The following is a 14,291-nucleotide window of genomic DNA, read 5'->3' as shown; positions in this document are numbered from 1 at the left end:
GAAATTTATAGTAATTTAGTGAAAGGAGATTTCATTCTGAGCTGGAGAAACCAGAGGTAGTGAGGATTTGGGACACAAGCTGAGTTGAAAAGAAAGACAAAAATGTTACTGTTTAGAATGTTATTGTTCAGTTATTACGGAGTTTATTGAAGCAATTATTTAGATGTTAGGTCTACACAATGCCAACACTGTAATATTTTTATAGCAACCCAATAAATTACAGGGGTTTTTCTGTTTGTTAATTTTATTTTTAATCCAGTGGTTTGAGATCATGTTGTAATAGCTTCAGCATTTGGCTTGTTTTTCATATTAAGGTTTTCAATCTCTTAGAAGATCCACCCAAGCAAGAGAGAATATTAAATGCCATCAATTTAGCCAGGATCTCATATGGAGATCATAAATTACACAAAGATATATATTTTGGAAAATATTATTTTCCAAGTGAAATTTTCATTTAGTCTATCAAGAAAATTAGGATCTCCTACAAAACAAAAGAAGACAAAATTAGTTTTGTTCATTTTAGAAATAACTCACCAAAATTCTAAATTATTTTTAGTAAGGAGAGGCATCTTTATAAAGCGATATAAATGAAAGAATAATGAAAGTAGAGAACAGTGAATTCTCTTTGTTTCATTCTGACACTGACAAATGGTCAAGGCTGGGAAAAATTTAAACTATTTTGTATCAACAAGATCAATTTTGGCAACATATCACCATTGAGGTTAGCAGTAACATGTCATGACTGATTTTAAAATTGTATTTTGTTTAATGTTATAGATAAAATTTTATTGTTTTGGTCACAGATCACTTTGAAGATCTGTTGTAAACATTATACAGTGTCCTCAGGAGAACGTACAACTTCAAATAAACAAAGAATGTTAAAAAATGAACTTCAGGTTAACATCCTCTGCTACCCATTACACTCCTGAAAGTCTCAACTCAAACAAAGCTTTTATTTGCAATTGCTAGATGAATGTAAATATGGCTCTTAAGGATTTATCACTCCAATGTTATTTGGTCCTTGGTTAACTTTGACATTATAATAATAATAATTCTCCTAACCCTACATATTATTTAAAGAAATTTACGTTCTTGCTTCTGTTACTGCTTTTGATTTTTTAAAATTTGAAGGCAACATGCCACCATGGAAGACTGTTTTTAGTACTCACTTAGCCTCATTGTGATATACAAAATATAACCATATGATTATCAAAATTTAATGTGAGTTTATTTTTTTAATTTTGTTAAATTTATTGGGGTGATATTGATTAATAAAATTACATAGGTTTAAAAAAAGAAATTTGCATTCTTATAAAAGGTCTTTGAGGACCTGAGATGTGAGTTAAATATCTAATGATTCACACATAAAATAGAACCTAATTCAATCTGCCACGGTTACACGTGTAGCAAACATTGTGCCTGGCCCAGAAGCTGTGATGCCCACACTCTGCTGAGATGCCCTGAGGTGGTGAAACAAACTCAAGATAAGCAAGACATCTTATATTTTTGAGAAAACACAGTGACATGCATCAGGTAGCCTGAGAACTACTAGCCCAAGGTAGTTCACAATTTTAATGTTAGATCACACTACATGGTTTTCAGTGACGTCATATCTTTGTGAAGCTGGGTCTGGGCAATTGCTGTGATAAAAAGCAACTACTGCATGAAAATCAGTGTAGAACAGGAATCATTTCCTGTGACTTCTAATTAGATCCTAGGATTTAAGAAACTGTGCAATGCCCAAGCACTCATTCCATTAGTAGATAATTATAGTTTATTTAATAATGAAATAAAAATATTATTTCCCCTGCTATTTGTATGTACTTTTTTCAAAGGCTACTGAGTTGTTAGAACATAAATATTTATTGTTTGGGAGCCTATTTAATAAATGGAATGATCAGGTATTTCTTTTTGCTTATGGGCTCCATGAATAATTGCCCACACATTAAAGGCACTGTGAATCAAACATGTTTGGGAACAAGTTTCCTAGAGGGAAACTAACTCGAATAAGACCCTGTCCCTTCTAGTCGCTCAGAGAGACATAGGTACTGGTAACTACAATAAAAAGTAAATTAGGACATTTGTCATAACAGGAATATAGACAAAATTCAAAGAGCAAGGAAATCTCAGGTGTCGTTCTGTTAGAGGCAGAAAAGAGAGTGTTGGGGTGGCATAGGAGGTTAGCCTTAAAAAAAGTAAGATATTAATAGATAGGAAAGAGAGGAAGAGCCTTCCTCTACGAGGAAATAGCATGAACAATGGCACAAAGACATAAAATAAACATCTTGTTTGGCTGGAAAGAGGAAGGGCAAGGAACAGCAAGAGATAACCATGTTGTAAGAGATGCAGTGTTTTTTTTTTTTTTTTTTTTTACCATGAACAATGGAAAGCTTCTGGGTAAGGGTATGATCAGAATTGCACTGAGAAAGCTAAGTATTACGATAATATGAAAGATGAGTTAGAGACTGGGAAAGAAGGTATTAAAGATAACAATAGCTCCCAGCTCAGGTACAACCTCTTCTTTGCACAAACTATAATTTATCAGTCTATGTATTGATACTACCTAGCACAAGCCCGGTAATTTGAGGCACTGAATAAATTTTGGAATTTGAGGTACCCGGAGAGACAGAGAAATATCTCATGGTAACTATGGGGAAATAATTCTACAGCACAGGAGAGAGGTCAAACTTGTTGTGTCAATTTGGGAGTCATCCACCTAGAAATGAGAGAAGGAACTGACAAAATAAAATTTCACAGGGAGCAAATGTAGATTTAAAAGAGAAGAAGCCCAGTGACAGATCCCTGGAGAACACCCACCACTGGGAGTAGAAGATGAGCTGCCAGCAGAAGAGATAGGGAAGGAGGGAGAGGCATTGACAGACTGAGAACCAGAGGGAGTGCTAGCCCAGGGAACAAAGCAGATAGTCTATGATATCAAACATAGGAGGGAAAATCTTACAAGGAAACTACTGGAGGTGCTAGTTAGCAGGTTCAGTAGGATTTAGAGAAGGAAGCCAGATTGCAGTGGAGGTGAACAGAGAGGCCCTTCTGGATAATTTTGGTGGTGAAATGGATCTGGAATGGAAAGAAGTTTGAGGGAAGATGGTTTTAGGACAGGAGTAACCTGAACAGAGAATGAAGTCAGAGAGGAATAGAACACAAACAGGCCTATATACGAGAGAAGAAAGAGATTGTTCAAGTTTCCAATGAGAAGGGAGTGGGATTAAAACCATGATTCCTTTTCTCTTCCTTTCTTTCGTCCTTCCCTTCCTTTGCCTTTTCCTTCCTCTGTCCCCATCACCCAGAGTCTGAGCAGGGTGAGGAGGGTGACCAGGCAGGGGTGGGTAAGGACAGCCTGAGCAGGGTGAGGAGGAATGGTGGGGGAGGACACTGGAGCAGAGAATTAGAGCCCAAGCAGGGTGAGGAAGGTGTCCACGCAGGAGCAAAAGTGGGTGAGGAGGCTGTCTATGCAGCGGCGACGGTAGCTCAGCACGAGATGCGGGGCCTGGCTGCGTGACAGGAGGGTTTTCATGTGCTGGTGGGAGCCTGGCAGGGGTGTCAGAGCCTAGCAGGGTGAAGAGGGCATATGTAATGAAGTGGGATGCCATGGGAATTTCTTACACACAAGAGGATTAATCAAATAAGTAAACATATGAAGAATAAGAGGGATGAATTGCTCAGTGCTGGAGAAGGAAGTTACACATATGAAAACAGAGAAACTAGAATGAATGCTATGGTTTTGAATTAAAATTTAAGATATTGGTGTGAGCTCATAGATTTCAACATATATAGTATATATAAAAACATAGATTTGTGTGTGTGTGTGTGAGTGTGTGTGTGTGTGTGTGTGTGCGTGCGTGTGCGTGTGACATTTCCCTAGCTCTCTCTACTGAGATGAAAAAGTTCTGGAAACAGCAACATTTCAATAGCAATGAACACATCTAGCACAAAATTGGCTTTTAAGTGGCATTCTTTGCTGAAAGAAACCAGGAGAAACAGCTGATTTCAGAGCTGGGGGAAGGGAAGTACAAGATGAAACTGGCATCTGTTCTGCCAGAAAGCAAGGAAGAGCTAATGGGGACATGTCCAAAGGATATAGAAGCCATCCTGAAGTGGCTTCCACTGGCCATAATGGTGTCGAGTTAAAATGAATATAATGCTAATAAAAGATTATGCCCATAAAATAAAATAAATCACGTGTCTGTACAAATAAATAGATTCATTGATAAAAAGTTTGAGGAGGAATAGGATAGTTACATAGTTTGATAGTGCCTCCCACAAAATGCTTATTAACTGCAGAGGAACAAAGAGTAACTTTACAAAGAGAAGCCTGTCTGACACCACTTTAATCAAGCAATGCAAGTGAACATCATTAGTAACAGGTCAAACTGAAATCATGTGCCACCTGATAGGTGGCAATGAGAGGAATAGGGCATCACTTCTGTGATATTTCTGCTGTAGAGGCTTAACTTCAATCTAATCATCAGGAAACATCAGACAAACTCCAATTGAGGGACATTCTGCCAAATAACCTACCTATAATCTTCAAACACGTCAAAATCTTCAAACATGTCATAAAAGTTGAAGAAAGACTAAAGAACCGAAAGAGACTAAAGAGACACGACAACTAAACATAATGAGTGTATCTAAACTGGATCCGTTTGCTGTAAAGGACATTATTGGGACAACTGGCTAAACTGGAATGGGGTCTGAAGATCAGATGATATAATGAATCAATGTGCATTTCCTGATTTTGATAGTTGTGTTCTGTTTATCTAGGAGAATGCCCTTGTTTGTAGAAATACACATTAAAGTTGGAGGCTGTGATGTGAAATTACTCTGTAATGGCTCAGGAAAAAAAGCAGTTTTAGGCCTGTACTTTCGTCTTTTCTGTATGTTTGAGATTGTTTCCAAAAAAAATTTAATTTAAAAATGGTGCTTTTGCACTTTTACCATTGCCACAAAGAGCTTTTCCCTGGGTAGTTGCTACCCTCTCAGCTTGGGCCCTTGAATGAATACATATGGACCAAACGTGTGCCAGCCTGCCTGCCAGCCTGCCTGCCATACCTGCGGCCTGAAGCAGAGCTGTTCCGCCAAGCCCAGCCAAAAGCAGGGAAGCCCAAGGACCCACAAGTGCAACTTGAATCTTGAGTGCAGTGACACAGACTGAAAACTGTGAGCAACTGTTAATGTAGATGGAACGTTGCTCTATAGAACTGAGTCACCAAGGAAACTGCAGCCTCTTCTGTGATCAGCAAACCACTAGCTCCAGTTCTGTAATCGAGAAGCTGGCAGGTTCAGGAAACTGCCACACCAGGCCCCTGCTGCTGCTGCTGCTGCTGCTGCCTCAGGAACCATGCTGTATGGACTATGATCTGTACCAGCAGGAAGGAGGCCTCAGGCCTTGCTTCTCAGTGCATACAATCCAGGGCCTGGTCACTGGAGTCTCTGTCACTGCTACAGAAAACCAGACCCCTTCACAGCTCTGCTGGACAGCAGAGACAGTGGAGACTGCAAAACCACAGGCATTGCCTCAGTCTTGCCTGCCAGACCTTACGTAAGTGTACCTGGTCGGCCAGGTCTAAATCATTATCTCCAGGGATCTTGTAAATGAAATTTTTAGTTTTGAAACCTCTGTATTACAGAAAGACATGCTAGAAGGAGGATGGAATAAATGTTGAGTGTCAAACCACCATATTTATCAAAGGGAGGGAGGGAGGGAGGGAGGAAGGAAGGAAGGAAGGAAGGAAGGAAGGAAGGAAGGAAGGAAGGAAGGGCTCTGTTCTCAATGCCTGGAACAGTGGCAGGCCTAGAGTTGGGGCTCAGTTAAATTCACGAAGGAAGGAACGAAGGAAGGAACGAAGGAAGGGAGGGATGGATGAATGGAGGAAGGGAGGAAATAATATATTGTAGTTTACTTAGGCAATGGAATACTACATAGTAATGAAATTGAATGAACTAAAGCTAAGAAAATCAATCTGCGTAAATCTCAATATAATAATTTTGTACAAAAAAGGAAGTCATAAAATAATACAGAGAATTTAATAGCATTCATATATGGTTAAACCCCTGCAAAACAATACTACTATATATGCTTAAAGGAAACACAAATATGTAGCAACATTCTAGAAGCATGCACTGAAATAATAGTGTTTACCTTTTGGCAGAGAGGAATATAGGGAATGAGTCTGAGGAGGGTTCTACAGCATACCTTGGTTATCTATTGCTACATAACAGTCTCTCCCAGAACTTAGTGGTTTTAAAGCCAGAGCTATGTATTTGCTTATGATTCTATGGGTTGGTAGTTGGGCTGGCTCAGTTGGGATGGCCTTCTCTGCTCCATATGATGTCAGCTGTGCTCACTCATATGCCTTTGGTCAGTTGGTTTGTCAGCTGGGCTATCTGGTCCCTGATGTCCTCACTGACAGGTCTGGGGCCTCACCCTTGATGCCTGGACCTCTCTCTCTATGCGATCTCTCTCCATGAACTCCGCCATCCTCATGGAAGCTAGCCTGGGTTCATTCACAGAATTCCAAAAGTGTGACAGATAAAGCTATGGGGCTTCTCTCTTTAGGCGAAGGCCTAGAAGTCATATAATGTCACTTCTACTACATCCTGTTGTCTAAACAAGTCATGGGGCCAGCCCAGAGTCTAGGGCTGGAGAAATAGGTTCCTTAGGAGAAGAAGTGCAAAGAATTCGCATCCACATTTAATATACTACATAGGAGCTCCCATTGGGTATACAAATACAGTTGTTTATTACATTATTTCCTAGAATTGGTCTTTATGTTTGAAACATTTCACAATGTGGAAAAATGAAATTAATTTAAAATGGTTGCAATGGATTTATCCCCGTATAGGCCTCCTGTAGAGACTGCGTAATCATTATGCTTTTTGGAGTCCCAAAACTATTCAGATACCTGCCCTTTCGGAATCTGATTGTCCAGCTGTTTTTTCAGTTGTAGAATATAATCCACATAGACTTCTAAAAAACATACTTTATGATAAAAATCATATTGTATTTGGAGAAAAGTTTTTTTGAGTAATTGTTCATGGCTAAGTGGGAGTTGGAGCTTCTCACACATGCACTGTAGTCATCTATTTATTGCCACTAATTTTCACAGAGGTTGAGGAGCCTTTTGGACTTAAGACTAAACTAAGTCCATAATTAAGATTCAGAGATATACAAATAGAGGGTGAACTGGGGTAGTCCTGATAGGAGCTATACAGAGTATAGGATGATGGGGGTCCCCTGATGAACAAGGATTATAAGGGAAAAGAGAGGATGGGTACAGCACGCCAGACTTGACAGCATGGCCTAATTCGAGGTTGTGGTTCCTGGCACATGCAGCTTTTGGTACTGAAAATGATCGATCCCAGGCCAGCCTGTGCATCAGGAAGAGAAGAGCCCTTGAGAATTGGGAGGACTACTCTGCCAAGGGCTCTAATGTTTTGAAGCCCAAGAGTTATGCTTTGGAACCCCAAAAGTGATAGGAAAGTATTTTTCTTCTCAATTTGTATGAGATGTAAAGAAATTCTGACTTCAAAGCATTTGATGCTTTCCCAGTATCATTAAAAGAGTGGGGTAAATTAGTCTTATAAATGAGGCAATGACCATGTGAAGAATGCCTCCAGCCTCTTTGTGAACCTATGAATCTGGGCTAGATAGTCCAGACTCAGGGATTGACCAGCTACTTGGCCTATTTGTACATACACATAGGCATAGCCTTGGGGTTCCCGGAAATATTTTAGGAGGAGGGCTTTTCAAAAAGTATCTTCTACTAGATGAAGAGATCAGGACTTGGGTCCATCAAGATTGGAGTTTTACTCTCAATGGGTCTTAAGAAATACTGACTCTCAATGGCTTTAGATGATATATTTGTATTTTTTTCAGCATTAATGCAACTAACATTTAGCATGTCTCTAATTACAAGAACTTTATGCATCTGTATAGAACTCATTTCAGATTCTAAAGCCTCAGGACACTGAAAACATGTTTAGAATGTGCTTTCTTTAAATACTGAATTTATTCTGATGATTCCAGAGAACAAACTACCCTTCTACCAGTGCTGGGTATTTGTAGGCTGTTTCTTTTATTATCTGATGATTATGATGATGACAATGATAACCACTGGCTACTGCAGTGCATGTGATACCCTTTTCTCCTCTTCTTTATATCAACCCATAATGAATCCCAAATTCATCTATTTTTGGTTAGCTTTAAATTTAGTCAGGGTTCTCCAGAGAAACAGAACCAAAAGATGTGTGTGTGTGTGTGTGTGTGTGTGTTAATTATATGGCATTGGCTCACATTATTATGGAGGCTGAGAAGTTCCAAGATCTGCATCTGACAAGCTGAAGACTTAGGAGAGCTGATAGTGTTTAAGTTCCAGTCTGAGTCCAAAGGCCCAAGAACCGGGAGAGCCAATGGTGTAGTTCTACCTTGAAAGCCAGCAGGATCGAGACCCAAGAAGAGCCAATATTTCAATTCAAGTTCAAAGACCTGTAAACACTGATGTCTCTGCTCAAGGCAGTTAAGCAGGAAGAGTTCCCTCTTCCTCACAGGAGGGTCAACCTTTTTGGTTGTTCTATTCAGGCCTTCAACGGATTGAATGAAGGCCGCCCACACTGGGGAGAGTAATGTGATTTACTTACTTCACCAATTCAAATGTTAATCTCATCCAAAAACCCTCTCACAGACACACCCAGAATAATGTTTGACCAAATATCTGGATACCTTGAGACCCAGTGAAGTTGATACATAAAATTAACCTCCATAGCTTTATTAAGGTATAGTTTACATACACTAAGATTCACAGATTTTAAACATGCAATTCACTGGATTTTGACAAATGCGTAAGGTAGTGTAACCACCACCACAATCATGATATGGAACATTTCCAACAGCCCAAAATGTGTCTTTGTGCCTTTTGCAATCAATTTCCTGACCCTATCCCCTCATCCCTGACAATCACTGAACTGCTTTCTACCACTATAGCTTTGCCTTTTCTAGAATTTCATATAAATAGAATCACATAGAATATAGTCTTTTGTGTCTGGCCTTTTAACTTAGCATAATGCTTTCAAGTTTCATCCATATTGTTGAAAGTCTCAGTAGTTCATTCCTTTTTATTGCTGAGTAGTATTCCATTGTATGGATGTATCACATTTATTCACCCATTTATTCATTGAAGGACATTTGGGTTGTTCCTAGTTTTAGTCAATTATTAATAGAGCCAATATAAACATTTGTGTATAGATTTTTTGAGTGTGAGTGGCAACATAAGTTTTTATTTTTCTAAAGTAAGTACAAGGAGTGGGATTGCTGGGTCATATGGAAAGTATATGTTTGTTTGTAAGAAGCTGCCAAAGTGCTTTTCGGAGTGGCTGTGTCATATATGCATTCCCACTTACAGTGTATGAGAGTTCTAATTGCTAAGTGTATTTCTGATAAATAATATTTCAGGGCAATCATGGAAAGACGTGTAAGGAGGAGCAGAGTGAGAGAAATGCAACCAAATCTGGTTGCTCTAGTATCAAACTAAGCTAGTTTCACTGGGAGAATTTCAGAGTTTAGATACTTGAGACAAGAGTAAGAAGAAAAGAATGGTGATAAAGATATAATTATCATTTAAAAATACTGTGAATATTTGCTAAAACAAAAGGAATTACAGGCTATGAAAACGGCAGAGAGAGTTCGAAGAAAAATATGCCTTATTCAGTACACAAGCCAATGGCTAGGAAAAACAGACTGATGACTAAAGATAGAGAAAGGCATCCAACACAGAAGTTTCCTCTTGTTTTTTTCTATTACTCTAACTGCAGGGTGTCCTCGTTATTGAGGAGTGATTTATGTTCTTACTATCAATTACCTAGTAATATACATATAGGCATATATCTATAGGAGGGTAAATAGAACAGTACAGTGTTTCTTAAAACTTTATATGCATAGGAATCATTTGGAGATTTTTTAAAATGCAGGTTTTCATTCAGCAGGTTGGGGACAGGGCTTCTGCATTCTAATAAAGTTCTAGGTGAGGACAGTACTGCTGGGCTGCAGACTGCAGGCGAGCGGCTATGAGTGTAGACTCTGGAGCCACAGCGCATGGGTTCAAATTCTACCTCTATCATTTATAGCTGTGTAAACCAGGACACAGTTCTTAACTTCTACCTCAGTTTTCCTATCTGTAAAGTAGGGATGATAACAGTACACAGAACCTCATAGGAGTGAGGTGAGGATTACATGAGTTACCATATGTCAAACACTTCAGATTAGTGCCAGGCACATAGTAGGTGCTATATCATATTCCTCTAGTGTTCAGTAGGTTCCAATGGCCAAGGCATTTGTATATTTAACAGCCTTAAACCACACTGATTGAGTTCTGCACAGTGCTTCAGTTCCTCCTAGGTCCCGTGCCGTACTTCTGGCAGCCACCGGTTCTACTAGTGATGCTCATTAAGGGAGTCCAGTCCGTTCAGAGCCACTAGACTGAGATTGCTTCAGAAAAAGGAAACCCACTAAGAGGATTTCAAAGAGAGACAGAGAGACTGACCATTCAGTATGTTTCACCTATCGGGAATGTCACCAGGTTAATCCCCATGGGGTGACTGGGGCCTCCACACAATAGATATTCCTATGTGCAGGACTAGTGTTCAGATAGTGCATTCGAAAGTATTTTCAGCCTAACCCGAGGGCCCGGTTGATAGCTAAGAGAGCTGCTCCAGTGTACCCTTCTCTCCAGGAGCACTAGGCAGGCTCTTGGCCAAACCAGCCAATGAATAGCCTCGCTATTGTTGTTTGCATCCTGTCCCTTTCATCTGCCTCCAGCCCCCCTGTAGATATCCTAATTGGTCCTCTGGATTCAGCCCTCTTTGGCCTGTCAGCTGAGCTCTGTGTTCATGGCCCACTTTCATCTCCCTGCTTGCTTGGCATATTGCTCTATTCTCATAGTTTTCTGATGTTAAAACGCAGCTTGTAGAGCTTGGATGATCTTCATAACATTTCTGCCTCCCTGTTAGTAACTGTACTAGAAAAACAGCTGTTAATCTCAATTAGGTTTTGATTGCTAATTAGCAGCTACCTGTCAGTGGTTCAAGCAGTCCTCTTCCTGGTATCTTCAGCTATTTCTCATGCAACCAGTACACTTGGTTTCCATGAGAACCATTTAGCTAGATGCCTCCTAACCAAAACTGCCACCTAGTCTGAGGCTTTTATAACATCTCTCTTGTAAGCTCTGAGGTCCCTTGTCTACTTTCCTGCCTCTTGGTTTTCTTAATTTCATTGTCCAGACAGTTTCCAATGAAAGCCACTCTGTCTCTATTGCCAGTGTGTCTTGGAAGGGAAATCGGGTGATTAATAAGTCCATTAATTGAGCTCAAGTTAAGAACTCATGCTTTAAAATTTCATCTTTAGTCTTCTGGTTTCCAGTTCTGCATAATAAGTTGCCATTTCATCCTAACAACAAGTAAACAGCTCAACAAACTGAAAAGCCAACAGCTGGAAGATTTAATTCTTTCAAAATATTCTCTCTCTATCACTTCCATGGACACAGGAGACAGAGAGGAGGTAGACACATATGCTTCATTTTCTGTCATGACTTACTTTTCTTTTGTGATTTCTTCTCACTAATTTATGCTTAAAGAGGACTTCTCATTCTATATTTTCCTCTAGTTTTTAATAGGTTAAAGGTCACTTATTGCAATTTATTTTAGAGTGGTAATTTAAGTTTATTTTTTTCAAAGAGTCAACCATCTGTACCAGAACCAATTATCAATGATTCTTTTTCTTTATAATTTATGATGCCGCTTTTAATATATACTAAGTTCACATACATACTGGGGTCGATTTCTGGGCTATCAAATCTATTACATTGATCCGTCTGCCAATTCTTTTGTCAGTAGCATGCTGCTTTAATTATTGAAGTTGTATTATCTGGTAGGGCAAGTTCTCCTTCATTAGTCTTTCCTTTCAACATATTCTTGGCTAAAATTACCTTATCATACTTCCCTCTCCCCATCTATCTTAGATTTTTAATGAGGTTTCATAAATCTATTATTTTATGAAAGATTGGCATCTCTTTTTAATGCAAAAACATTATGTCAATCAATTTATTCAAGACTTTTTTCTGTAAGGTGTGCACTTTATTGAACTGGTCTCAAGTCAGTGTACAGGTAAGACATGGCTTCCTCCACACCTCAGCCCACTCCCAGGAAGACCAAAAGCCTTCATATATTTCAAGATGGGGGACAAAAAGGGGAGCCTTCAAAATAAAACATGGCTGAGCATTCAAAATAAAACAAAAGGGATAAGTATTAAGGCAAAGATTTAAAAATTTTTAGATTACATAATTTATACAAAAGCAATACTATCACCTTCCCCTATGTGGACTTGGGAGAGGACTGGTCCTTCTTAGGGAGAAGTGAAGCAGCTTTGGGGCAGAAGATGGCCCCGAAGCCTCCAGATCCACCCTGGAGAAGAGCTATGAGCTGCCCCAGGTCAGGTCATCACCATCGGCAATGAGTGGTTCCACTGCCCTGAGGTGCTCCTCCAGCCTGCTTTCCTGGATATGAAATCCTGTGGAATCTACCAAACCACCTTCAACTCCATCACGAAGTGTGATATCAACATCTGCAAGGACCTCTACACCCACACAGTGCTGTCTGGTGGGACCACCATCTACCCAGGCATAATCAACAGGATGCAGATCACTGTCCTGTGTCCCAGAATGATAAAGATCAAAATCATTGCGCCCCTTGAGTGCAAGTGCTCTGTGTGGATCGGCGGCTTCATTCTGGCCTGGCTGTCCACCTTCCAGCAGATGTGAATCAGCAAGCAGGAATATGACAAGTCCAGTTCCTCCATCATCTACCGCAAATGCTTCTAGGTAGATTGTTATTTAATTGGTTACACCCTTTCTTAACAAAACCTAACTTGTGCAGAAAGTGAAATGAGATTGGCATGGCTTCATTTGTTTTTGCTTGTTTGTTTGTTGATTGATTGATTGATTGATTTTGGCACTTGACTCAGGATTTAAAAACTGTAATAGTGAAGGTGACAGCAGTCAGTGGGAATGAGCACCTTTGAAGTTCTACAGTATAGCCAAGGACTTTGTACATTATTCTTTTTTAAAATGATCATTCCAAATATAGTGAGATGCACTGTTACAGGAAGTCCCTTGCCTGCCCGAAAGCCTCCCTGCTTCTTCCTCAAGACTTCTTTTATACATCTCAAACTTTTGTAGGGTTCTGCAAAAGGATTACATACTTTTCTAGGTATTTTATCTTTTCTATTGAAATTATTTTTCATTGCAGTTTTTTATTCCCATTTCGAGAGAGATTTGGGGGTGGAACAGAGAGAATGTTTGCAAAAAGGCCCTTTTTTAAATAAGAGCATTTGATGTGAATTGGGAGTTTGGGCTCATGAAAGAGGGTATTTATTTTGGATTTCAATATATTTGAATTAATGACAATGCTTGGTGGTTCTTGACTTAAAACTCATAATAACAGGCTTGCTTTGTGCTGAATTTTTAATAAAACAAAAAGAATGGTAAAAATTTAATAATAACAGAAATGTAATTCATAGTTAAGTTGCCCTTCAGTAGCTAGGGACAATGGAGTGCATCAAGCATACAATTAAGCAGATACCCTATTTTCATTTCATCCAAGGCCAGTTCGCTCGATGCCTGAGTATTGCTAGAATATGTCAGCCTCTTAACAATATTTTTAAAATTTAGTTGATATTTTCAAATGATCTTTCCAATATTGTATGATATTTAGCATATTGCCTTTAGTTCACAAAACAGAATGTATTCTTCAGGTAATAAAATCTTATTCTCGTACTAAAATTCAGCTAGGCATGCTTCAAAGATATGCTAACATGAAAATGCTGCTTCATAATACTGGAGGATGTATAAAACTTGAAGAAAACTTGAAGAAAAGCATACTTAGAAAGTTAAACGAAACCATTCGCAGATGACCTGCTCGGGGTCGGGGTTTGAAACCCAGCGAGCAGCTCCCTTGCTGTGATCTGTTGAAAGTCAGCCCTGGGTCAAGTGCGGACTGCCCCTCTTCCTGGGAAACCGGGTGCATCCAGAAAGGGGACCGCCTCCTCACCAGTCACACAATGCACGTTCCTTCGTGTGGAATTAAGTGCTAAAACATTGGAAAGAAAATCCCAAAGCCTAAAGTATTCATCAAATCTAAAGTATTCTGTCTGATTGAAGATACCACCAATTATAAGAAACACCATTATTTTGTGTACTGCAAAGAAAGAAAAAGATTCTACCAGATAA

At 39.4% G+C, this 14,291-nt stretch overlaps 1 pseudogene; it reads left to right on the top strand.

The window, feature by feature from the left end:
- The first annotated feature begins 5,195 nt into the window (after positions 1 to 5,195).
- LOC102882525 lies at positions 5,196 to 12,884 on the top strand (annotated as a pseudogene).
- The last annotated feature ends 1,407 nt before the right edge of the window (positions 12,885 to 14,291 follow it).

This window comes from Pteropus alecto, unplaced genomic scaffold (assembly GCF_000325575.1).
Source record: "Pteropus alecto unplaced genomic scaffold, ASM32557v1 scaffold70, whole genome shotgun sequence".
NCBI lineage: Eukaryota > Metazoa > Chordata > Mammalia > Chiroptera > Pteropodidae > Pteropus > Pteropus alecto.
Note: the sequence above shows the minus strand (reverse complement) of the source record. Positions and strands in the feature narration are given on the sequence as shown.